This window comes from Heterocephalus glaber, unplaced genomic scaffold (assembly GCF_053883595.1).
Source record: "Heterocephalus glaber isolate CG9 unplaced genomic scaffold, H.glaber_assembly_v1.0 deba00001531, whole genome shotgun sequence".
NCBI classification, from domain to species: Eukaryota; Metazoa; Chordata; class Mammalia; order Rodentia; family Bathyergidae; genus Heterocephalus; species Heterocephalus glaber.
In genome coordinates, this window is record NW_028258329.1 from 3,456,727 (window position 1) to 3,481,366 (window position 24,640).

The following is a 24,640-nucleotide window of genomic DNA, read 5'->3' on the forward strand; positions in this document are numbered from 1 at the left end:
CACAATCTCTGCTGTTATGTGAGAAATTATTTCTGATTTCATTTTTTCCAGATCCTCTTTTGTTGCCAGTTCAGGGAGTCCAGGTTGTTGAGTATCAGATTATTCCATCTCGCTTCCCTTTGGGGTTGCTGTATGTGATCTGGAAGGCTGTTTTTGAGGCTTGTTTATGTGTCTTCTCATTTCCACGGGGGCGGGGGGCGGGTGCTGCTGGCACACAGGCAGCTCACCTCCTCTCCCCTGGGAGTGGTGGAATGGCAGCCAGGGAGCCTCCTCCTGGGCACTGGGATTGGCTCACCTCCTCTGCCCTGGGAGTGGTGGAATGGCAGCCAGGGAGCCTCCCTACTTCTCATCCATTCTGCTACAGAGAGTTCAGGGGAATTGGGCCACAGCTGCCTGGGCCATCTGACAGGCCAGAGCCCCAGACTTGCCTTTTTGACCACTAATTTGAAGCCCTTTGCATGTCTCCATCCCTGGGATGCAGCCTTATATTTTTAAGACTTCGGTTTCACCATCTATCAGACCAAGCAGTGCTGGGGTCCATTTTACCCAAAATTCTGTAGCCATGGTGTGGCTCCTCAGTGGGCCAGCACTGGCACTGTTGGCTGAATTCCCTGTGATGGGGGTAGAGCCCTACTGTCTGCTATCCACTGAGGACTATCTACTGTGAAGCCTGTGTATTCATCTTCAAAACCATACCTGAGGGGGTCACCAGTCAACAGATTTTTTTCTGAGCACCTACTTTGAATCAGGCACTGTATTAAATATAGAGACTTGGATGAAAAAAAAAGATGCAGCCCCTTGGACTCAACATGGAGGCAGACATGCAAAGCACTTGCCTTAAGCACTTAGTCAAGCATTGTATAGTTTGAGTCCTTTGGCTTCTCCGTGTGATGCACGCTCAATTAATGTAAGATAAAATTTAAATTTTATTGGCAGAAAATTGAAACCGAGTAATGATATAGAAGTTGTTACATCACTTTAAAGAGTTTACTGCCTTTCTCAAGTGATGCTGGAGAAAATGGGCAACAAGGGTTTTTTTAACTTGATTTTCAGCTTTTATTCTTTGAAAATGCTTTAACAGGATAACTGGCCAAAGGTAGGAGACCACAAAAGATAAATTGCTGAAGGGAAGAGCAGGATGGCTTGAGTGGAAGGAGTCCCCTAAGGCTGCTCCCTTTGACTGGACAGATTGCAGTGGTACCAGAGGCTCCCTGCTCTTCCAAACCTGACATTAGAGGTGGCATCACCTTTGATGTCACCAAACCTAATGATGTTGTTCTAACAACTTTTCCCGCAGTGTAAAGCCATCTGCTGCCTTGTTCTGTAATTTTGCACCCTAATTACCTCAAAGGTCAACGTGCATGCACAGACATGCATCACAAATACACACCTATTCTTATGTACTTATATACAGTACATACGTGTGTACATAAACCACACACACTGATTATATAGAAATAAATAGCAATTTATTGCATGTGTCATAGATAGAACTTAAACAGTCTATAAGTGTGGGCCAAGCACTGGGCTCCCTTCTATGAGTGTCTTGAGAGCAATTTGAAATACTTCCACAGTTCTCTCTGTTTTGGAATGTTTTAATTAATGTGCTATTAATAGTACCATTTACATTTTTATTGTCTTTACAGAGAGCACCTGCATTTATTAATGTCTGGGTACAAAATGTAAGCTTGAAAGCAAACAATGACAGTGAAGAGTCTGAGTGTAACATGAAGCACTGGGGTTTCTTTCAGTAGAGATGATTGGTCCATTTACGGTTTGCAAACCAGTGTGGGAGTAAGGAGTGGCCAAGTCTGCCTGCTTCATCTGCTGCACAGAAAGCACACGGGGCTTCCCGTGGTACAGGACACCAGATACCCTGAAAACTGCTTTTCTAACTGGAAAATCCAGATGAGGTGTAAGAAACATATTGTTAAATAAAAGGCTCATATTTCGATTTAATTTTTAAACTGTGTATTGTGTGTATTTTGTGCCAGCCGCTGTTTTTAACGAACAAACAAAACTACTTGTCCTTGTGGAAATTACATTTTAGTGGGGGGGAATGGAAAATAAATGTAAGATGTGTGCATAATGCACGGATTGTTAGTGAGCAGTGCTGAAGAGAACAAATTAAGCAGAAAAGAGACATGAAATGTGAAGGAGAATTGAACGCGAGGCAGGCTGAGGAGGCCTCCCCAGGAGGGGCTGTGAGGGAGCCCGGGCGGCTGGAGGGAGGGGTGAAGCACCCCAGGAGTGGGAGGGTGGAGGAGGCCTGCAGCTCGTCCTCAGAAAGCAGACAGAGACAGGAGAAATAGGGGCGTCCGGAGGGGAAGGGCGCTGAGTCGTGAGTAGCTCCGCAGGCTTGGTAGGAACTTAGTTTTCCCTCCAAGTAAGAGTGGGTGGCGTTGGAGGGTCCTGGGCAGCAGCATCTGGTAGTAACTCGGGTTTAACACATCACTGCATTGGATGCTATTCCGACGTTTAAAAAGGTGAAGTTCTATCAATTGCAATAATGTGGATGAGCCTGGGAGACATTGATTTGAGGTAAAATAAGTGAAATATGCCAGGCACAGAAGAAAATGCCTTGTGCTGTCACTCCTGTGTAATTTAAAGGGCACTTGCAGAGGAGTTGGGAGACGAATCCTAGGTGCCAGAGGCTGTGGAGGGGAGACGAGAGGACAGCATGGAAAGGCCGGTCAGTAGATTCAGAGTTATAGTTACACAGGAGGAACATTGAGAAGCCAGGGCTCTCTCTTCAGATGGTGTTTAGAACCCAGCTGGACTTGCACTTGATGTGCCCATGTGGGTGTGGAAAAAGTTAAAGCTGACTTCGGCATCTTCGGCTTGACAGCGTGGAAGACTAAGTTTGCTCCGGTGACCGATGGAGGAGGTTACAAAAGGGCTCGATTTGTGAGGAACTCTGAGACTCTGCAGCTGAGCTTTCTCATGATTACTTTGCAATGTATGTTACACGCCCAACTTCTTGAGAAAGGAAGGAAGTATCTTGCAGCCGAAAATGAAGAACTTCCTGCAACTTTCAGCACATGAAAGATAAGGAGACGTTGACAAATGCAAATGATAGTGGGAGACTTAATGTGCCTTTTAGAATAATTTAAAACAAGAACAAACAGGAAAGATATGAAAATCTCAACAAAACGGTGTGGACAGAGTATTTCCACTGCTTTTGTTTTATTCAGCATCGTAGTGAGTTCCTCACATGGACCAGGTTGGAGATTTACAGAGAAAACAAAGACATTTAAGTCACAGATCTACTGCTTAAGGCTAAGCAAACAAGTGCAGTATGGCGTGCACAGTAATGAGGGGATATTGTGATGTAGCAAGAGGAGATAGTTGGTTGAAATGTGGTCCCCATTGCGAGATACTGACAGGATGGGAACAACTGAGTGGTGGTATTTAGAGGTATTGGGGAGGTGGTCAGGAGTGAAGAAAGCCATCAGGATGAGGCCGCTAAGATTGATTCCTGGGAGCTTTCTAAGATGAGGGAGGCCAGCTAGAAAGCATGCATGCTGCACTTGCCTGCAGTCTGTTTCTCACCATGTGGTGCCCTGCAGTGCCAGGGCCCTGCCAGCAGAGGCCATCGTGCCATGTGGCTCTGGCCCTGACACTCCAGACGTGTCAGCAGATGAACCTCTCTTCTCTATAACTTACCAGTCTGTGGCATTGTTACCAGCAACAGAAAACGGGTGACTATGATGCGCGAAACCTGAGCACAGTGTGCAGTAATCTGCAATCTGCAGACTGTCGATTTGCAGAGATGGGTGACTTCACAGTTCACTCCAGACAGCACTGCTTCCAGCAGAGCAGCGACCCCTCAGACTTTCCCTGAATCTGTGCGCACAGACTCAACGAAACACTGTCACAGGGACTGCCATGTGGCTTCTTCCCTCCCAGCCCTCCATCTGAAGAACGTTCCACAGTGGGTGATAGGCCGACTTTCATCACACCACCCCTGTTGGCTGAGTGCTCACATTGCTTCCAGCCTGGCCTTGAGATGCAGTGAGGCAAGAACTGGGATTCGCACCTCGCATCCTGTGCCCTTCCTCAAAGGTGCCCTGGATGGTGCAGGTGTATGCACGGCAGATGCCTCTTGTTGCTGTGTGTGACATTTGTGTTCACTCGCATGTTGTGGACAGTTGTATGCTCCACCACCTTGTAATGCTCATGCATCTCTACAAGGTACTCTTCCTGCAGAACACAGACTAAAGAACTGCATTATTGAAGTGTTGAATATATATGCACACATATATTTATATGTGTATATTTTCAATTAATAGGTCAGAGGAGTTACTAGTAAACCTTTGTGGTCATTTCTTTGGGTTTCACACATACATACACACACATTTGTGTATATAAATATGTGCGTATATATATATGTTTTATTTTCATAATATTTAACAATCATATAGCTTTCATAAAAACCAGTCAAAACTACAATAATCTATTTGTGTTTCACTCAAGCACAAAAATGTGGGCCATGCCCATGTCTTATATTGCACCCCCGGGACACACTGCACTGCAGAGCACCCGCAGAAATGACTCAACACTGTTTTCCTTGAACGGGAACAGCAACATCCCCTCAGGAAAGGATCACTTTGGAGTTGAGGAAAAGGATGAAATGTCCAGATAGGAAACAGGAACATGTTGGATGGTCAGTTGCCTTTGTAATATTCATTTATTTTCTCAGCATGATTTTACCAAGCAGCTGTTACATGCCCCAGTGTTTGCTAGGTCCATGGATAAAAAAGACAAAAGAGTCAAATAACTGGAGTTTAAATTCTCCAGCAGGAGTATGTGTACTTCAATGGATGGATGGATTTGTAATATTTTTACAGAGAATGAAAGTGCTGCAGAAGAAATGGTTAGTACTGCAATAAAATTATGAAGAGGTAGTTCAGACAGGTGAGTTAAAGAAGGCCTCCCAGGTGTGGTGAACTTGAAGCAGATACCTGAATTTAGAGAAGAATGGAAGCACCATTGAAGCGGTTCCCGGAAAGTTAGTCACAGGTGCAGGAAGTTGCTAGTACGCGAGCAGTCAGGGCGGAGAGAAGGCCTGGCCTGCGGTATTCATCTGAGACAGCCACACAGCAGGGGAACCTGGACTGGTGGGCGTGGTTGGGTAGTGCAAGACCTGTGAAGGCTTGAAAAGAAGTTTGGGTTTTATTCCAGTGTATTATGAAGCTATTGATGAGTTTCAAGCAGGGAATGACATGATATAACTTAAAAGATCTTTCTGGTGGTGTTGAAAACAGATTGAGGGAAGGGCAGACTGTGCTTTGCAGATGTTAGTAAAAATAATCAAACTGAATGAATCAGACAATAGCCAACTAGCAACTATCCAGCCAACTGCTAGGAAGGTTGTTTTTCAAAAAATGTGTGTAGACAGAGGTTGGATTGTAGAAATCTTTCACCAGTGTTATTGGCTTTACATAAAGCTTCTTTTATGATCCACAGTGTCCATCATTTTTACTGATGAATAATATACATTTGGAAAAAAATACATCAAAATGTACAGCCTCATGAATTATAAAAGTTTAAGTATGTCATCACTCAAAAATAAATAGATCAGTATCTGCAGTATCCTTCTCCCTGTGTTAGCTCCCCCCAACTACCTCCTTTTTCCTCCATCCATTCTTTCCGCAATTGTGACCTCTAGCATGTAGATTACTTTTATCTATTTTTAAACTTAATGTGATGAATAAAATGAAATACAGCTTGAGTATCTCTTATCCAGAGTGCTTGAGATCAGAAGTGTTTTAGATGTTGAATTTTTTTTTTTTGATTTTGGAATATTTGCACATACATAATGAGATATCATAAGGATGGATCCCAAGTTTAAACACAAAATTCATTTGTTTCACATATACCTTACATATACATGGTCTGAAGATGATTTCTTGCAATATTTTCAGTATATCTGTGTATTGACTATAACCCTTTGGGTTAAGAGTGGAATTTTCCACTTGCTAGTGCTCAAAACATTTCAGATTTTGTATTTTGGTTGTTTGTTGCATGTACCAGAAGGCCATTCTTTCATATTCAATATTATTATTTGTCAATGAGTGATTATATTCCAGTTTATCTGCATATCCTAATTATCCATAGGTTATTATGTGCATTGCTTCGAGTTCTTAGCTCTTTGAGTAATACGACTGTGGCAGTTCTTTCCATATTTTCTGATACATGTGTACACATTTTTTGTCATTCTGTGCCAAATGCTGACCCAGTGATTCCTAGATTTCACGCAGTTTTTCTAAATTGGTTTGTCAGCTTCACTCTCGCCCTCGCAGTGGGAGGGCTCTGGTTACTTTGCCAGAAGCGGGTATTTTCTTTGTAATTTTCTTGTCATTTAGACTTAATGTTACTGATGACTAATGAGAGTGACCAACTTTTCATTGATTTTTGGCCTTTTATAAATCTTATGAAGTACAAATTCAAATGCTTTTATGTTTTTCTATTGAATTGTCCATTTCCTGTTAATTTCCTTATATATTCTGGGTACTAGCCCTTCTTGATGCTGGGGAGCATTATGATCTGTATGTATACTTTGCCTTTTCACCCACAGTGATGTTTCCAAGTGAGAAGTTCTAAGTGTGTCTACTTTATCATTTTAGTGGTAATTTTGGCATCCTGTTTCAGATGTATTTGCCCATTTCAGAGTCATAAAAATGTTCCTTTTAAAGTTTATTGTTTTATTCTTCAGATTATGAAATATGGAATTGGACTTTATTATTATGTATGCTGTGAAGTAGGAATCAAGATAAATCTTCCCTAATTAATTTAATCAAGATAAATCTTCCCTAATTTAATTTTTCTAAATGAGGTAGGACTCTTGAAGACATTAGCATAGGAAAAGACTTTATGAACAAAACCTCAGTAGCACGGGAACTAGCACAAAGAATCAACAACTGGGATCTCATCTTATTAAAAATCTTCTGCACTGCAGGAGAAACCACCAACAGAGCTAAGAGACAACCTACAATGTGGGAAAATTTTTTTAGGAGCTGAACCTCAGACAAAGGACTACTATCAAGAATATATAAAGAACTGAAAAAAATCAGACCCCCCAAATTCAAAGACCCAATTCAAACATGGACATCTGAAATGAACAGACCCTTCTCAAAGAAGTAAAAGTAGCAAATAAATATATAAAAAAATGTTCAACATCACTGGTCATTCGAGAGATGCAGATGAAAACAACACTGAGATTCCACCTCACCCCACAAAGAATGGCTGCTATCAAGAAATCAACCAATAACAAATGCTGGCCGGGGAGTGGGGAGAAAGGAACCCTTCTCCATTGTTGGTGGGAGTGCAGACCGGTGCAACCACTGTGGAAATCAGTATGGAGATACCTCAAAGAACTAGGACTAGAGGTCCCATTTGACCCAGCTATTTCCCTGCTGGGTATCTTCCCCAAAGAATTAAAAGAATCCTACCACAGTGATAAATGTGCACCCATGTTTATAGCAGCACAGTTTGTAATAGCTAAGGCTGGGAAACAGCCCAAGTGCCTATCAGCTGGAAACTGGATAAAGAAGATTTGGTTTTTTTATAAAATGGCGTACTACTCAGGCATAAAGAACAAGAAACTGGAGTCATTTATAGCTAAATGGATGCATACTGAGGCAATACTCTTAAGTGAAATAAATAGGACACACATGTGTAAATACCAAACAGTTTCTCTAGTGTGAGAAACTGAAAGTGTAAATAAGGATTAAAAGGATTAATAATGAATAATTGATAATTTGAAATAGGAAAAGGTCCAAAGGGGTAGGGGTAGTGGGAGGGGAAGGGGAAAGGAAAGAAGGGAAAGGAAAAATTATAAGAAAAGAAAAAAAAATGGAAACAAAGTCTGTGTAAATAGGGAAGGGTGGAGGGGGTGAAGGGAGCACAGGTAATGGGGGAAAAATAAGAACCAAGATACATCATGTACAGGTAGAAGCACCCAATGATAAATGTAAATGTATTGTATATCTAAAATGTATCAATAGAAGAATTTAAGGAGAAAAAAATATTTTATTTAATGTGAGAATTTGGGGGTCATTTAAGATCCAAGTCCTAACAGGTAGCTTACAAAAATAATTATTTCTTCTTCCTGTTTTGATACTTAACTCGGTCATATGAGATTCTGTATTACACAAGAGACAAAATAATTTTTGAAATGAAAGTTTTTCTGTTAAAGAGAACACATATAAATGCTTCCCTAACTCCACCAGTGAAAGTTATTGCTACCTCTAGTGTTTACTAGGTTGCTTGTGACCCCAAAAAGTAAAAGTGAAATATGAGATTTTACATTTACTAAAATCTAAAATAGTATGCTAGGAAAATAAAGATACAGTAAACAGTAATATAAAGGAGACTGCAACTCACCAAGAAGCATTAGCAGAAATGACCAACTGTCCTTGGTGGCAGAAAGCAACTTTTAGCCAGAATGCATACTTGTGCTACTGGAGAGGAGATAAACTGAGCCACTTTATCTTCTGACCAAATTAAAATACTATTTGTCAATCCTGTTTTGTTTGAAACAAAATGAATGTAGGTAAGATCAGTTATTCCTCCCATTTCTGGATCTGAATTTGCAGCTAATTATAAGGTATGGTGTGTCTACCAACTCCCATGTACATATACACATACATATATACATATATATAAAACTACACAGTAACTAAGTATTATTTATACAATCATTTAAAAAGTTCTTTGAACATATTACCAAATGCTGTACCTTTTAATTTAATTTTCCTTAAATAACCAATCACTGAAAACCTAATAAAAATGTTAATTATCTTAAAAAGTTTGAAGTTCTTTTCCCCTTAAATAGTCTAAGCCAGAAGAGGTCTACTGTAGACGTACTTGTTTTTATTCCAAGGGGCATGTGATTGATTCCCTGTCAACTTTATTTCCAAACAGAAATCCCTGTATAAACAGTCAGTCTATATTAAATTTGTTGGTCTTCTAAACATCTTTTACAAATACATAAAGGAAAAATGTAAAATAAAAAAATGAAAAATAAAGAAGATAAATCTTCCCATGTGGGTAGCCTGTGTATGGGCCACATTTACTGTGGACATAGGGCCTCACCCAAATAGTCTGCAAAGCCATTTTTGCCAAGTAGGAACTCTTCTACAGAGCAACATGCAACAGTGTGTCAGTGTTCAAGTTCTGTATGGACATGCAAGTATAGAAGATGCCAAATCCCAAAGTCAGGTCCCAGTTAGGAAAGGAGAAGCTAAAATCACTTCTCTGATTTCTGGACAGTTTGGTCTGATCAGGGATATAAAGGAGTCATCAGCTACTGGGAGGATAATGGATTCTGTAAAGATAAATTTTTTGAAAAAGCCATTAAAATCCTAGCGCCATCTGCTTTTGCCTCAGGAGTTGAGGGCAGGTGCCAGTCCCTCACCTGGAGACTTCGGACTGAGAACCAATGAGGATATTGGAGGGTAAGGCACTATTTGTCTTTCCAAACATCTGGACATCTAAAGGGTGATGAAGCCAACCCAAACACCATCCTTAAGCTGTCAGAGCAGGGGATGTGAGTAATTCCAAGTATTCAAGAGAGGCCAGGAGTCACTTAATACAATGGGAAAATCTTTGCCTGAGATGCCACAGATAAAATATATTCCTTCTGCTAATTTCCAGTTAGTCTCATGTCCTTTGAACCTCAGTGCAAACCAAGAAATCCTCTCTCCAAATGTGAAACCAGAGCAGTTGTACAAGATTCTTGCTCTAAGAGATGTTAGGGAGGTAAAGCCCTTCGCATCCTTGGGTCTGTATTTTTCCATTTTTCAAGACTCTGTAGGTATTACAGATACCATCATACAATTTAGAATTTGTTTCCCCTGGAGAATCAGGTGTCTCCAAGGTGATTTATAGCAAATGAAGTTTGCAGAATCATGGTGAGTGGTGATAAATAAGGTGAAGCCAGAGGGAGCAAGAGAAAGGAAAGAAGGAAAACAGTTTTGTGCAGAGAAACTAAAAGCAGGTAATGTCATTTAAAGCTTAGGGAGGAAATGAGGTGTAGCAAGAGGCTCCACACAGCTTTGTGTAGGAGCCAGCTCCTAGGAACTGGGCTGAAGGCCTGCTCGGGTCAAGATGTCGCCCTCCCCTGGTCTCCATCCGCATGGAGTGACTGCCAGTGTGCAGTGCACCTCACACTCAGTTCCATCAGAGCCTTTTCTGCTGCTCACACGTCTGTCATGGACTGTCTCCCACCGCTGTTTGAGGCGATCAGGATTCCATTATCCATGCACTGCCAGCCAGCAGTGTTTAACCCAGAGTTCATCACTGCTCATGTGATTCCCTCTTGACCACATTAACACTCTCACCCTGCTGGGCACCCTTTTGAACCCTTGAACAGATTAGAGAGAACACTCTGTGTCCCCAAATTCTGATGAAGACTTGCTCCTCCTTCCACCTGGCTCCCATGGCTCTTGGCATTGGGAAGTCTTGTGCTGCATGTTGGGATGGTCAAGCTCTGCTAGGCTGTGTTCCTCAGATGAGTCTGTAGTCACTGCAGACTCTGAGGCCAACCTAGAGGAGTTGGCCATGTTTCTTTCAATATTCTAAAAGATCCCTTCTAACTTAGGCTTTAATGAAACAGTCAAAAAAGTCTTGTGGCAAGGAATGGAACCATGTTATCCAAAGGGAGGCCATGTAAGTGAAATTTAGCCATAACTGCAGGAACAAGTTGCTTTAAATGCATGGAGTAAGAGAAAATCTGAGATTCAGTGAATCCAATCAATCAGGAGGCTGAAAACTACATGTCACTGAAAAGACATTTGTTCTTCACAGATCCTAAGAGAGGGCATGTGCCACACCATGGGCAGCCACACGGGATCACCAGGGATGCTCAGGAGGCCAGGGAAAGGGAATAACTGATTAGGAGTCTTCATGATGGGCAAGGGAAGAGTGAGGCAGGTAAGCAGGCTCAGACTGTCTCATTTGAATAACTTAGTGGCCCCTGAGTTCTGGGCTGTTCCCCATTGTCTGGATCGTGGACGTGGGTGATTTGGGGAGCTGGACAGAGGCCTGGAATGTTGGAGTCCAGTGACAGAGTTGCTTGGGGTGTGGACTCTGGATTGGTTGGTTTGCACAAGAACAGCACCTTGTCAGGAGAGTTGTTTACTGTTCCTAGAAATTTGCTCACCCTTGGAGAGCAGTGCCCCAGGTTATAAGACCCCAGAGGTCTGAGCACAAGAATACGGAAGATGTGAGACATTATAATACACAGTACGACACCTGCAAGGCACCAGCTCATTTGGGGACATGTGGAAGTACCAAGCATGTGCCCCACGTTCCCTACAAGCCTTCCTTCCCTGACGCATGGTGGATTTCCACAGGTGCTGCTCCTGAGCGGGACAGATGAGCAAGGGCACTCTTGCTATGGGACACTCAGTGAACACGGAAATCCATGAGCCGGGCGCTTGTTCACATGGTGACGTGGGTACACCTAGGGTAACCTTCTCACTCCGTGCAGTTGTCCTGGAGATGTTATATCTTCAAATAAGTGTCCGTATCAGCCCCAGTTGGCTCCAGTTGAGATTTACATTCTTCAAGCCAATGAGGCTAGTTTTCTGTCCTCATTGACTAATGCCCTCTGGGAGGCAGTGCGTGAGGTTAGATCAAATCCTCTGGGGATGCTCCGTGAAATCTAATGGTCTCCTTGTTCCACCTCCAGCTGGTGAGGAAGGCCCCGTGCACCAGCCACCCTGACCTTGTTCTCTTGTTGGCATCGCTCAGAAGCCTTTTCTGGCTTGTCTTGCAAACTTCTCCCTGGAGCCAGTGCCTGGGTATCACTATTTAACCATTTCATGCCCCATTGATATGCTGGCTGTAGTAGTAGTGAGAGCGCTGAATAAAAGCATTTATTCACATATGGCTCTTGGGGAAAGTGTTTCTTTGTGCCTTTTGCCCATGCTGTAATTGGCTTTGTCTTTCAGTATTGGATTTTGAAAGTTCCTTATATATTTTGAATATGAATCCTTTGTCAGGTATGTAGTTTGCAAATATTTTATCTCAACTTATAGCTTGTTTCCTAACTTCTTTTAAAAATTTTTACCACACAATAATTGTACATTTTATGTGGTGCAGCGTAGTGTTTTGATACATATACACAATGTCAAGCTAATTACCATTTCCAATACCTCAAACGCACATCTTCTTTGTGTTAGAAAGTTCAAAGTTCTTTCCCCTTGCTGTTTTGAAATATAGAGCAAGTCTTTTTACTTCTTAGGGTCTTTCACAGAGCAAAAGGTTTTAATTTTGATAAAGTCCAGTTTATCAGTTGTACTTTTTAAATTACCAAGCCCTATGTCTCAAATATTTTCTCTGCTGTCTTCTCTTAGGCCTTACACATATGTGTTTTACATCTAAATCCATGATCCCTTTTGACTAGTTTTTGTGTAAAATGTGAGGTTTAGGTTAAGGATTTTGTTGTCATTGTGTTGACAGGCCTCAAATTTGCAAATGGTATCCTTCCTCCACTTAACAACTTTTTCACCTGGGAGTGGTGGTGCACACCTGTAAGCCCAGCCCTTGGGAGGCCTAAGGCAGGAGGATCGCTACAAGTTTGAGGCCAGTGTTGGCTACGGAGTGAGTTCAAGGGCAGCCTGAACTATATAGTGAGATCCTGTCCCAAAAACCACAGAAACAGAGGGCTGGGGATTTAGCTCAGTGGTTCTGTCACCTGCTTGCAAGTGCAAGATCTGGAGTTTGATCCTCGGTAACACCAAAACACACACGCGTGCGCACACACACACACACAAAGAAACCCAAATGGTCACTGCTTGCTTCAATAGCATGAACACTGAAATTGGAATGACATGAAGAAAATTACCAGGGCCTCTGTGCATGAATGACATACAACTATATGAAATGTTTCATGTTTTACTAAATGCTACTGTATTGCACACTTAAAAATAGTTAAAATGGCAAACTTCATCTTTCTTCCACATTTTCAAAAAACTTGATAATCTAATCTATCAACAACTACTGAATTGTACACTCTAAATGAGTGAATTGTGTATGAATTATATCTCAGTAAAGCTGGTTTTTTTAATGTAGCCAAAAACAAAACTCAGTGAGCTACACTTGCATAGGTATGTTGCAGAGTTCTCTAATCTATACCATTGATCTATGTAGCTATATTGTAAGCTGAATATTAAATCTTAAAATCAAATACACTGATTAGTGACACATTATTCATTTTTCAAATTGTTTAGCTCTTCTACTTACTTGTCCTCCCGTATCAGTTGTAGAGCACACTTGTCTACCTACAAAAGTCTGACTGGGATTTTGATAGGAATTATGTTAAACCCATAGGTCATTTGGGGAGAATTGACAGCTATACTATTCCATGAACATAATATGTCTCTTCACCTAGTCAGATATTTTTTACTTCATTCATCAATTTTTTTATACTCTATGCATACAAGTCTTATAGATTTTGTTAGAATTATATCTAAGTGTTTCATTTGTTTATTGCATAATCATGAATGATATTGTATTTTTAATTTCACTGCCCATGTGTTCATTGACAATAATTAGAAAGTTTCTTTTTATGTATTAGTCATATATCTGTGAATTTGCTAAAGTCACCTATTAGTTCTAAGGATCCTTTGCAGATTCTTTGGGGTTTACTCTGTAAAATATCATGGCATCTACAAAGGAACAGTGTGGTTCCTTCCTTTCTAATCACTATGCCTATCTTGCCCCTTTCCTAACTTCCCTGCTCTGGACTCTTGTGCTATGTCAAACAAAAGTGTGAGAACCGGCATCTGTACTTTGTCCTGCATGGTGTTAGTGGTTGTGTTTTTGTAGATTTCTCTATCAAGGTGAGGCCATTTCTTTCCATTCTCCAGTGTTCCCAATTGTTTTTAACATGAATAACATAGTCATGTGACTTCTATTCTCTAGCCAATTAACATAGTAGATTACAGTGATAAATTTTGAAATATTGAAATACCCTTGCATTTATATCACTAGAGTAAATACTACTGAGTTATAGGATTTTACATGTATTATTGTATAATATTAATTATACAATATTAATTAATTAATAATAGTTATTAATGAAATACATCATTCCAAGATTATATATTATTTCTATAAATATTTTTGTTTATGTTTATGAGGGACATTCGTTCCTTTTTTTGTCACCTTTTAGTGGACAAGTGTTACATCCTCTTCTGTTGCTTGAAAGAGATTATATAGGGTGGTATTAATTCTTTATGTATGTGGTTAAATTCCTCAAAAAATAATCTGGGCCTAGAGATTTCCTTTTGAGAAATTTAGAAATTATAAATTTAAACATTACACAGTGTATATGTATATTGAAACATTACATGGCAGTGGCTCATTAATATATATAATTTTATTTTTTAAGCATCAGTCAAAAATAAATTTAAAATTTTTCTTTAATAGCTGCAAGGATATTCAAATGACCTATTTTTTAAATTTTTTAAAAATAACTTTATTATCAAACACACACGCATACAAAAATTAAAACCATTCAAAGAAGAACAATGCAAGAGGAAAAAAACCTACAATAATATTCAAATACAGTAGAACTCAACCAAAACAAAACTGTGAAGCACTTAAATATTTTTCCATATAACTTAAAAAAGCATCTCAAGCACCAACAAGACACCAGAGGATGTGATTTGTTTCAGAAAGATCCCCAAAACCAACACTGAACAAATAATGATCTGAAAAAAAACTCCAGTTAGCTAGCAGACTCCACATAAGCCAAACTTCTCCCTAATTTAAATTTCGATACAGTCATATGACACACAGTGGAAACACAATCCGAGAAATATGTTGTTAGGCCATTTCATCCGTGTGTATCCTTAATTACACTCTCAGTTTCTCACACTCGAGAAACTATTTGGTATTTACACACGTGTGTCCTATTTATTTCACTATTTTCATTATTTTCCTATTTATATGCCCTCAATGTGCATCCATTTAGCTGTAAATGTCTCTAGTTTCTCATTCAAATGACCTGTTTTATATGAGTGAGTTGCAATAGTTTGTTGCTTTTTGGTCTTGGGCCCTTTCATCTAAGTGACAGAATTTATATGTATAGAATTGTTCGTCATGCTTGTTATGCTTTTGTTGTCTGAGAGTATATCTACACCCCATTTCATTCTTGTTATAGGTCATTTGCATATTCTCTTTTGTTTGTTGTCAGTCTTGCTAGAAGTTTGTCAATTTTGATGATATTTTCAGAGGCAGCTTTTTATTTTACTGATGTTCACTTTCATTTTTCCTTCTTCAAATACATCAATTTCTATTCTTATCTGATTATATTCTTACTCTCATTGGCTTTGGGTTTATCTTGCAAGTTTTCTTTAAAACACGCTTTTGAGGATATAAGTGGCATTACTGTACATATTTGATGTATACAACTTGCTTAGTTTGGAGAGAAGTGTACCCATGGAGTCATAACCACAACTTTGCCAAAAACATATCTATCATCTCTGAAAGTTTTTTCCAGCCTTCTATATTGTTATTTTTCTTTTATAATAAGAACTCTTAACATAAGATCTACTCATTTAATAATTTTTTTGTGTTGGTAAGGATTGAGCCCAGGGCCTTTGCGCTGAGCTACTTGGCCTTTTTATTTATTTACTTATTTTTTTGAGACAGTTTTGCCAAGCCTCTAAATCACCCTGGCTGGACTCAAACTTATGATTCTTGTGCCTCAGCCTCCTAGAGGGAAATTTTTAAATATAAAATTCAATATTGCTAATTATAAGCATTACATTGTACAGTAGATACCTAGGACTTACTCATTTTATTTAACTGAAACTGTAGCTTTTTTTTCTGTCCGTAGACTTTTAATGGAGATTGCATTTATATTAGTTATTTATTGCTGCATAACAATGTATAACACATTTAATGTCTAAAGACACAGATTCATTATCTTAAAGGTTTTGTGATTTGGGAATCGGAGCCAAGCTTGTCTGCACCCCGACTTTAGGGTTTCTCAGAAGGCTGTAACCATGTGCTCACCTATGCAGTCCTGTCAGGAAAGGGTGGCCTTCTGAGCTCCCTCATGTCTGCAGCAGGCTGCTATGGAATTGTAGCTTTGGACTGATGATACCCTTGTTTCTCCCTCACCTACCCCAGACCTTGGCAATCACCATTCTACTCTCTGCTTTTATAAGTTTAAGTATTTAGGATTTCTTTAAGTGGCATCTTGTAGTGTTTGTCTCTCTGTGTCAGATTTATTTCACTTAGCATAACCTATTCAAGATTCATCTAAATTGTCACAATAGCAGGATTTCCTTCTTTTCTAAGGCTGAGTAATGCTCCTTTGCGTGTGTGTGTGTGTTTTGTCAAATCATGGCTATTATGAATAGTGCTGCCATGATCATGAGAGCATCAATATTTCTTTGTGATCCTGATTTTAATTCCTTTGGATATCCAGAATTGGCATTGGCATTGAGATGCTAGCTCTATTTTTATTTCTTGAGGAACCTCCATAATGTTTTCCATAGTGGCAGTATCAATCGATATTCCTAATAATAACATATAAAAGCTCTCTTTCCTCCTCATCCTGCCACCCTTGGTAACACCCATCATAAGAGGTGTGTGATGATATCTCATTGTAGTTTTTCTTTGTGTTCTTTTTATGATTAGTGATATTAAGGAGTTTTTTATATGCCTGTTGAACATTTTTATGGGTTTTTTTGGAAATGTCTGTTCAGAGTTTTTTGCCCACTTTTCATCAGAATTTGGGGTTTTATTGTTTGGCGAATGAGTTGGATATGTTCCTTATATTTTTGGAGATTAATCCCTTATCAGATGTATGGTTTACAAATATCTTCTCCCATTCTATATGTTTCCTTTCCTGTTGGTTCTTTCCTTTGCATTGCAGAAGCTTTTTTGATGTATTCCTGCTTGTCTATTTTTGCTTTTGCTGTCTGTTCTTTGGTATCATATCCATAAAAACATTGCCAAGGTTAAAGGCAGGAAGATTTTTCTGTTTTCTTCTAGATGTTTTACAGTTCCAGGTAATTATTTAATATATTTTTGAGTTGATTTCAATGTGTGATGTAAGATTAGGGCCCAGTTTATTTCTTTTGCATATAAATATCTGGTATCCTCATTATTATTTATTGAAGAGACTGTCTTTTTTCATTGTGTATTCTTGAAACCATTGTAGAAGATCAGTTGAGTGTCTTTGTATGGCTTTATTCTGGTTTTCAATCAGTTCCATTAGTCTGTATGTCTGCTTTTGGGCCAATACCATATGATTTTTATTACTATAGCTTTCTAATATATTTTGAAATTAGAAAGAGTCATGCTTCCAGGTTTATTCCTCTTTTTCACAATACCCTTGGGTATTCAGGGCATTTTGTAATTTACTATTTTGTCTGTTCCTATAAAAATGCCATTGTGATTTTGATACTGTATTAATCTGTGCATCACTTTGAATAGTATAACATCTTAGCAATATTAATCCTTTCAATTCATGAACACATGATATCTTTCCATTTATTAGTGTCTTCAGTTTCTTTAATCGTATTTTATAGTTTTCCGTGTACCAGTCTTTTATTTCTTTGGTTAAGTTTATTCCAAAGTACTTTATGCTATTACAAATGGAATTGTTTTCTTACTTGCCTTTTTGGACAGTTTATTATTAAGTATAAAGTGCAACTGGCTTTTGTTTTTTTTTTCCATTAAGTCTATTGGTACATTTTAGGTATACAATACAGTTACATTTATCATTGGGATCTTGTACCCTTCATGATGTATCTTGGTTCTTTATTTTTCCCCATTCCCCTGCCCTTCCTTCACATGCTCCACCCTTCCCTATTTACAAAGACTTTGTTTCCATGTTTTTCCTTTTCTCATATTTTTTCTTTTCCCTTCTTTCCTTTCCCCTACCCCTCCCACTTCCCCTACTCCTTTAGATGTTTTCTTCCTATTTCACAATATCAATTATACATTTTGATTCTTATTTACACTTTTAGTTTTTCACACCAGAGAAATTATTCAGTGTTTACACATGTGTGTCCTATTTATTTCACCTAAGAGTATGACCTCAATGTGCATCCACTTAGCTATAAATGTCTCTAGTTTCTCATTCTTTATGGCTAAGTAGTACTCCATTTTATTAAAAAAAACTCCTTTGTCCAGTTTCCAGTTGATGGGCAATTGGGCTGTTTCCAAGTTTTAGCTATTACAAACTGTGCCGTTATAAAATTGGATGTGCATATGTCACTGTGGTATGATTCTTTTAATTCTTTTGGGAAGATACCCAGCAGAGGAATAGCTGGGTCAAATGGGACTTCCAATCCTAGTTGTTTACGGTATCTCCATATTGATTTCCACAGTGGTTGCATCAGTCTGTACTCCCAGCAACAATGGAGAAGGCTTCCTTTCTCCCCACAACCCTGCCAGCATTTGTTATTGGTTGATTTCATGATAGCAGCCACTCCTTCTGGGGTGAGGTGGAATCTCAGTGTTGTTTTTATCTGCATCTCTTGAATGACTTGCAACTGGCTTTTGTATGTTGATTTTGTATCCTGCAATTTTACTGAGTTCATTTATTATTTCCAGTATTTTTTCTTTGAGATTTTCCTGTGAGATCCTACAGATCATGCCATCTGCAAAAAAAAAAAAAACCTTTTACTTCTTCCTTTCCAATTTGGATGCCTTTGATATCTTTCTCTTGCCTGATTGCACTAGCTAAGACTTCCAGTACTACACGAATAGAATTGGCAAAGGTGATCTTGTCTCTGACCTTAGAGGAAAGCTTTTACTTTTTTCCATTGAATGTGACATTAGATGGATGCTTTTCAAAATGCCCTTTATTGTGTTGAGGTAAGTTCCTTCCATACCTAATTTATTGGAACTTTTATCACAAAAGATTGTTGGGATTTTGTCAAGTAAGAAAGTGGTATGATTTTTATCCTTCACTCTGTTAATGTAACGTATCACATTGAATGATTTGCATGTGCTGAGCCATCCTTGTATCTTAGAGGCAAATCCCACTTGCTAAAGATGTGTGATCCTTTTGATATATTTTTACATATGGTTTGCTAATATATGGTTGGTGATTTTGCATTTATGTTTATTTATTAGAGATACTACTGTTGTGTGGTTTTCTTTTCTTGTGGTATCTTTGTCTGGCTTTGGTATCAGGATGACAGTGGGCTCATAAAATGAGCTTGAATCCCCTTCCAACTTGTTGAAGAGTTTAAGAAATATTGGTACTAATTCTTCTTTAAATGTTTTGTAGGATTCACCACTGAAGCTTCAAGTCCTGAACTTTTTCTTGTTGATAGATTTCTGATTATTGATTCAATCTTTTTTATTAACTTATTCTGGCCTTTAATTTCTTCTTGATTCAGTCTTGGTGGGTTACATGTTTCTAGGAATTTATCAGTTTCTTCTAGGTTTTCCAACTTGTTGACACTTAATTGTTCAAAATAGTCCCTTATTATCCTTTTTTATTTCCATGCCATTAGTTGGATTTTTTCCTCTTCTGCTTCTGATTTTGTTTATTTAAATTTCCTCTCTTTTTCTAGTGAGCGTAATTGTGTGTCAGAGTTTTTTCTGTTTTCAAAAACATATCTCAATTTTGTTTATTTTCCTATTGTTTTTCTATTTTCTAATTTATTTCTGCTCTAATTTTTATCATTTCCTTTCTTCTGCTATTTTTGGGCTGAATTTGTTCTTTTTCTAGTTCCTTGAGGTATACAGATTGTTTATTTGAGATTTTTCTTTTTATAATGTGGGTGCTTATTGCTATAAACTTTTCCTCCTAGAAGTGCCTTTCTGCATTCTATAAGTTTTAGTATGTCTCTCTTCCTGCCCTGTTACCAGGATGGCAAAAAGAGCCTGCTGCTCAGCCTTCTGCCAGTGTCCTCCTTTGGAGAATGCTTGGTCGTTTGGAGCCCCCCTGCCACCTTGACATCTGGACCACATCATCCCTCGGACAATTAACAGCAGTCTGAGGCGCAAAGAGGACCCTTTCAGCTTTGACCCTGGGGCCCAGGCGCATCCAGGATCTCACTGGATGTTGTTCTTGCTGTTCTTGCACTGGTCTCCACATCAGGGGCTCACGTGCCCCTTACCTGGGCGCAGGCTGCCACGCACAGAATGATGCCACATCTGTCCCCATCCTGGGGTTCTCCTGAGACCTCTGTCAGGGTCTGTATCTGTCGCGCTTCTGGGGTGGCTGTCAGCCCTCTCTGCTTCCCGAGTGTCCCAGCCCTGGTCTTCCAGCTCTGAGTCCTATGGTCCGTAGCACTTTCCCCAGCGGGTATAGCTGGAAGGTCTGACCTGGTGACCCCTCTGCAGAATGCAGGGTGACTTTTGAGTCCCTGCTCTTCGCAGGCAAAGCTTAGGAGTGGCCTGTGTCATCTCTTCTCCTTCCTCTCCACCTCTCCCTTCCCTAATCTCTCCCGTCATCCTTCCTTCTTTCCTCCCTCTCTGACTCCCTCTCTTCCTTCTCTCTCTACCTCTCTCTTTCTCCTGTCTCTTACTTTCCTGAATAACTTTATACTCCCCCTTATACTTCTGCATTCTGTTTATATTCTTCTCCTGCAGTTCAAGGAGGATCCAGTGTGCCCAACCCTGTCTGCCTTTACTTCCTCTCTCGTCCTCTGACATTTGTCTTCACTAGGGCCTTGGGCTCAGGAAGGTCCCAGGACAGCCACCTCTCTCTCTTTTTCCTTTCCCTGCCAGAGTCCTTTGAAGCATTCCACTGTTCATTTCTTACCATCAAGTCTTGCCATACCCCTTTCCCTGGCAAGGCTCCCTTGAAAGACTCTTGAGATGCTAAAGGAGCTGTTGCAGTTTTTAAAATTGCTTACTTGCCTTAACTCCACTAAGCCCAGATTTCTAGACCACATTCTTGCTAAGGCGATTAGGAAAGGTCAGCAGAGCACTGAGACTCCAAGCTGGTCAGTGGCCTCCTTGATTCCGAGTGTAAGTCAGTTTTCAAGGAAAGGCTGCAAAGGAAATGCAATTTAAGATGAAAGGTTTAAAGATTCAAAACGGCGTCCTCATTACAGTCCAATGTGGCTAGATTCAAATGCCCTATGAGTCATGTTCAGACTTTTGCTGAAGACGAGGAGAGGCTTTCATAAATATATTTTTCTGTAGTGGAACTCTTAATTTCTGTAGAATATGATCCTACAAGTGTGATTAAAAGGGCATGTACCATTTAATTTTTAGAATCTGTTGTACATCCTTTTCCAATTTACACTCCCACTATGCATGTATGAGATGCTTGCTTCTGCAGCTCTTTACCACCACTGCATGGTAGAGATCCTTTTCAGGTGTGGGAAATCTCATTAGAATAAAAACAAAAGTGTCTTCTTTCATTTTGCACTTGGAGGTAGGTGGTGTATGCTTTCATAACCCTTACCAGCTGCCTCTGTTCTCTCTTTCACAAGAATAGTTTTACCCCATTGTCCGCTAAGGCAGTTGTTCCCCTTAATTCTCAATTGTCTGAGCTTTTTGTACACTGGGAAATTGGAAGCACTCAAATGTGATCGAAATTATTCCTAATCTCTTTTTACTTTTGAAGATTGCGCTTGCATACTGGTATAGGAATGCCTACCAAAAGAATAAGACCCATGAGAATGTCAAGTTTTTATTGAAAGAATTAAAAATTGAAATAAATGGATAATTATGTTCATGGCTGGCACCTTAATTCATTTTCTGTTGCTATGACAAACTGTCTGAGGTGAGGAAATGCATAAAGAAAAGAGGTTTATTGGCTCACAGTTCTGGAGGGCTAGGACCATGTTGCTTGGCTCTGGTAAGGCCATCCAGCTAGGTCACAATGTGGCAGATGGCACTGTAGCAAGAGCCTGGAAGAGAGAGGGTGATCACGTGGCCAGTGATATTCAGGGACCTGACACACTCTTGTTATTACAGCTCTTTCTCCAGGAACCCACCAGATCCTGTGAGGCTCTGCTCAGGAAGGTGCAGCCTCAGCATGGCCATGAGGCTCCGAGAACATGCACCCTCCAGGGGTGCATGCAAACCATACCCAAACCATAACCAATGAGGAAACTAAATAAAAAACATCAACACTTTGATATTAATATATACATATTTCAATTAGTACCCTGGATGTTAACTCAGCTATCTACAGATATCACCAAAAACACTTTTAAAAGACTAGTAAAAGGGACTTATGTCATATTCTTAAAGAGTCGTAGAACTATTCTAATCAAAAGAGTTTAGTATTGGCACCAAAATGAAAAATAAAAATAAAAATCACTGAAAGGTAATAAAATCGTTGCAAACAGATGCATGGTTCACCGGGACCACAAGGTCAGCATTGAGCCTAACTACTGAATTTGATTGACTTCTTGTTCTACTCAGTTTGTGACCAAAGGCATGGAAAGGATCAAGTAAACAGAGCTACCACTGTATTTTAACTCACTGGGGAAACATGGCACATTTAATAAGTATCAATTATGTTGGGAGAAAATAAAATTAAATGCCAACAGTATGCCATATACTTGTCTCTAAATAAATTCCAGCAAGTTTTAAATCTAAATATAGAGTAAAAAATCAAATTATGCACATATCAGGAGACTTTTAGACTACTAATTCCACTGAAAAAGGCCTTCTTAAGTAAGGTAGGAATTCCAGAATAATCAAGAATTAAATTGGCATATTTGGTTATGTGAAAACATTTTAGCCTATTTTCTTTTAGTTTTTGATATATACATTTTTGTATTCTTGAGATTATTACATATATATGGTTTTCTCCTGGATCTTTTCACTTCTTAAATGTTTCCCCATGGCATCTGAATGCTCAGAAGGTAATTCCAGTGTCTTTCTATGTTCTGGTTCATATAGGCACTATCATATATTAACTGCTTTTAGAAAGCACATTTGGTAACATCTTGAATAGAAATTTGACACACAAGGTGCATGTCATACTGTGGAGGAATCGATCGGGTGCCATATGGTAAACTAGACCTCATGCTCACAAGTGTTTTCCACTGGAAACTAGTGTTTAATAAATCATTATCATCATTTAATATAAATTAGGAAGAAATTATTAAGTCCTTCTATATATATATTATATATGTATATATGGATGAATAAAAGATGGAATGTAGTCAAATACCTCAGGACCAAGTACTGATTACACTTGTGGCAAAATTAATGTGTAATATCATCAATGTATCCAGGGAACTTCCTTTGATAGTACTTCAAGAGTTTTCATAAAATAAACACTTTCTAGGAGCCTTTGGAGTACTAAAAATTCAATTCTGCAAATTGTGGCAGTAATGTCAATGTTACCAAATATTCTGGTCTAGAAATCCAGCAGAAAGGAGGACACCTGTGAACAGGTACGCCTTCCCACAGTGTGGGCTAGAAGTCATCTTAGGTTCCCACCTCATTTCCTTCTGGACAGAGATTTTGTAGGGGAACACCAGGGACATTTTGCAGAGCATCTGATTGAAGATGTAGCATAGTGTACTTTTAAAGAAAAACTGCACTTGGAATCTGAAGATTTGGGTTCAGAGCCCTAAGGTGACACCCGCCCCTCTTGGGGACAGTCTCTCTGCTTCTGAGTCTGGGTCTTCCATCCGTAACATGAAGGTGTTGTATTTATTTATTAGGTTTCTTCAAGATACAGCACTATGCTTTTGTAAATTCTGCATGACCGTTCTATGGCAAAGACTGAAAAGTGGACCCTGGATGTCAGTTAAATGAAATAGGATTCACCACTGTCAAGGACCTTACCCAAAAAACACACTGATCTTTTAGTCCTTTAGTTAATCCTGGAAAATCCTCTTAGGCAGATTATTGGAAGGCTGTGTATTCGTCCTGCCTTGCTATAGGAGAAAGGCTGGTAAAGTATTTCACAAATGTCCAGACAGTAAGTATCGCAGATGTTGCAGGCTCTTTGGTATCTGTTACAGCGAGCCAACTCAGCCTGCAGGGAAGCAGCCAATAGAAAGCATGGAAACAAGTGGGTGTGGTCTGTCCCAGTAAAACTTTGTTTACAAAAAGAGGTAGCTGACAGGCTGGTCATGCTTTACCAGCACCTACCCCTGGAGAGAGCTGCATTCATAGCTCCCATCAGATTGTCATTATCATTGGTCAAGCTTTATTTAGTGCTAAGTCCTGGGGTTGTAAATATACTCATGTGGGCTCTTGATCCAGGAACTTCCCAGTGAAGAGATAGCAGGTAAATGAGATAAGGGTCTCCCTCACGTCTGGTGATGCCTGACAAACAGGTGGGTCTGGTCCTGGGAGCTCTAAGTGCCACGTCCAGCCTAGAGAGTTAGGCAGACAAATGTGGCCAAAAGGAGTCCAGATGGCTCTTCCTATGCAGGAGTCATGATGCACTGAGTCTAACAAGATGAAATTCAACACTGTACTCATGACAATGGGATGGTAAATTTTGATGGAAACATAAAAGGCAGAAGCAAACAAAAAACAGCTGTTCAAGTGGGAAGCAAAAGCTGTTGCTTAACTAATAACTTCATGCAAATTTCTGCAGCCATGGGAAACTAGAATGGAATAAATTGGCCTCAACTAATCAGGGCACTGAGCTTCCCCATCCTGTGGGCCACATTGTATCTGGACCAATGCAAGAAGGTCTAGACTAGAGGGAAGTAAC

General features: G+C 39.5%; 1 protein-coding gene and 1 non-coding gene across 4 annotated transcripts in view; both read left to right on the forward strand.

Moving 5' to 3' along the window:
- The window catches only part of Otud7a (OTU deubiquitinase 7A), a 317,930-nt gene that overhangs the window by 120,343 nt on the left and 172,947 nt on the right, over nucleotides 1-24,640 (forward strand). The gene's annotated exons all lie outside the window — the stretch shown is intronic.
- Nucleotides 12,803-12,909, forward strand: LOC147824841 (U6 spliceosomal RNA). Its single transcript, XR_015441873.1, has one exon. It is a non-coding gene; the product is annotated as a U6 spliceosomal RNA (small nuclear RNA).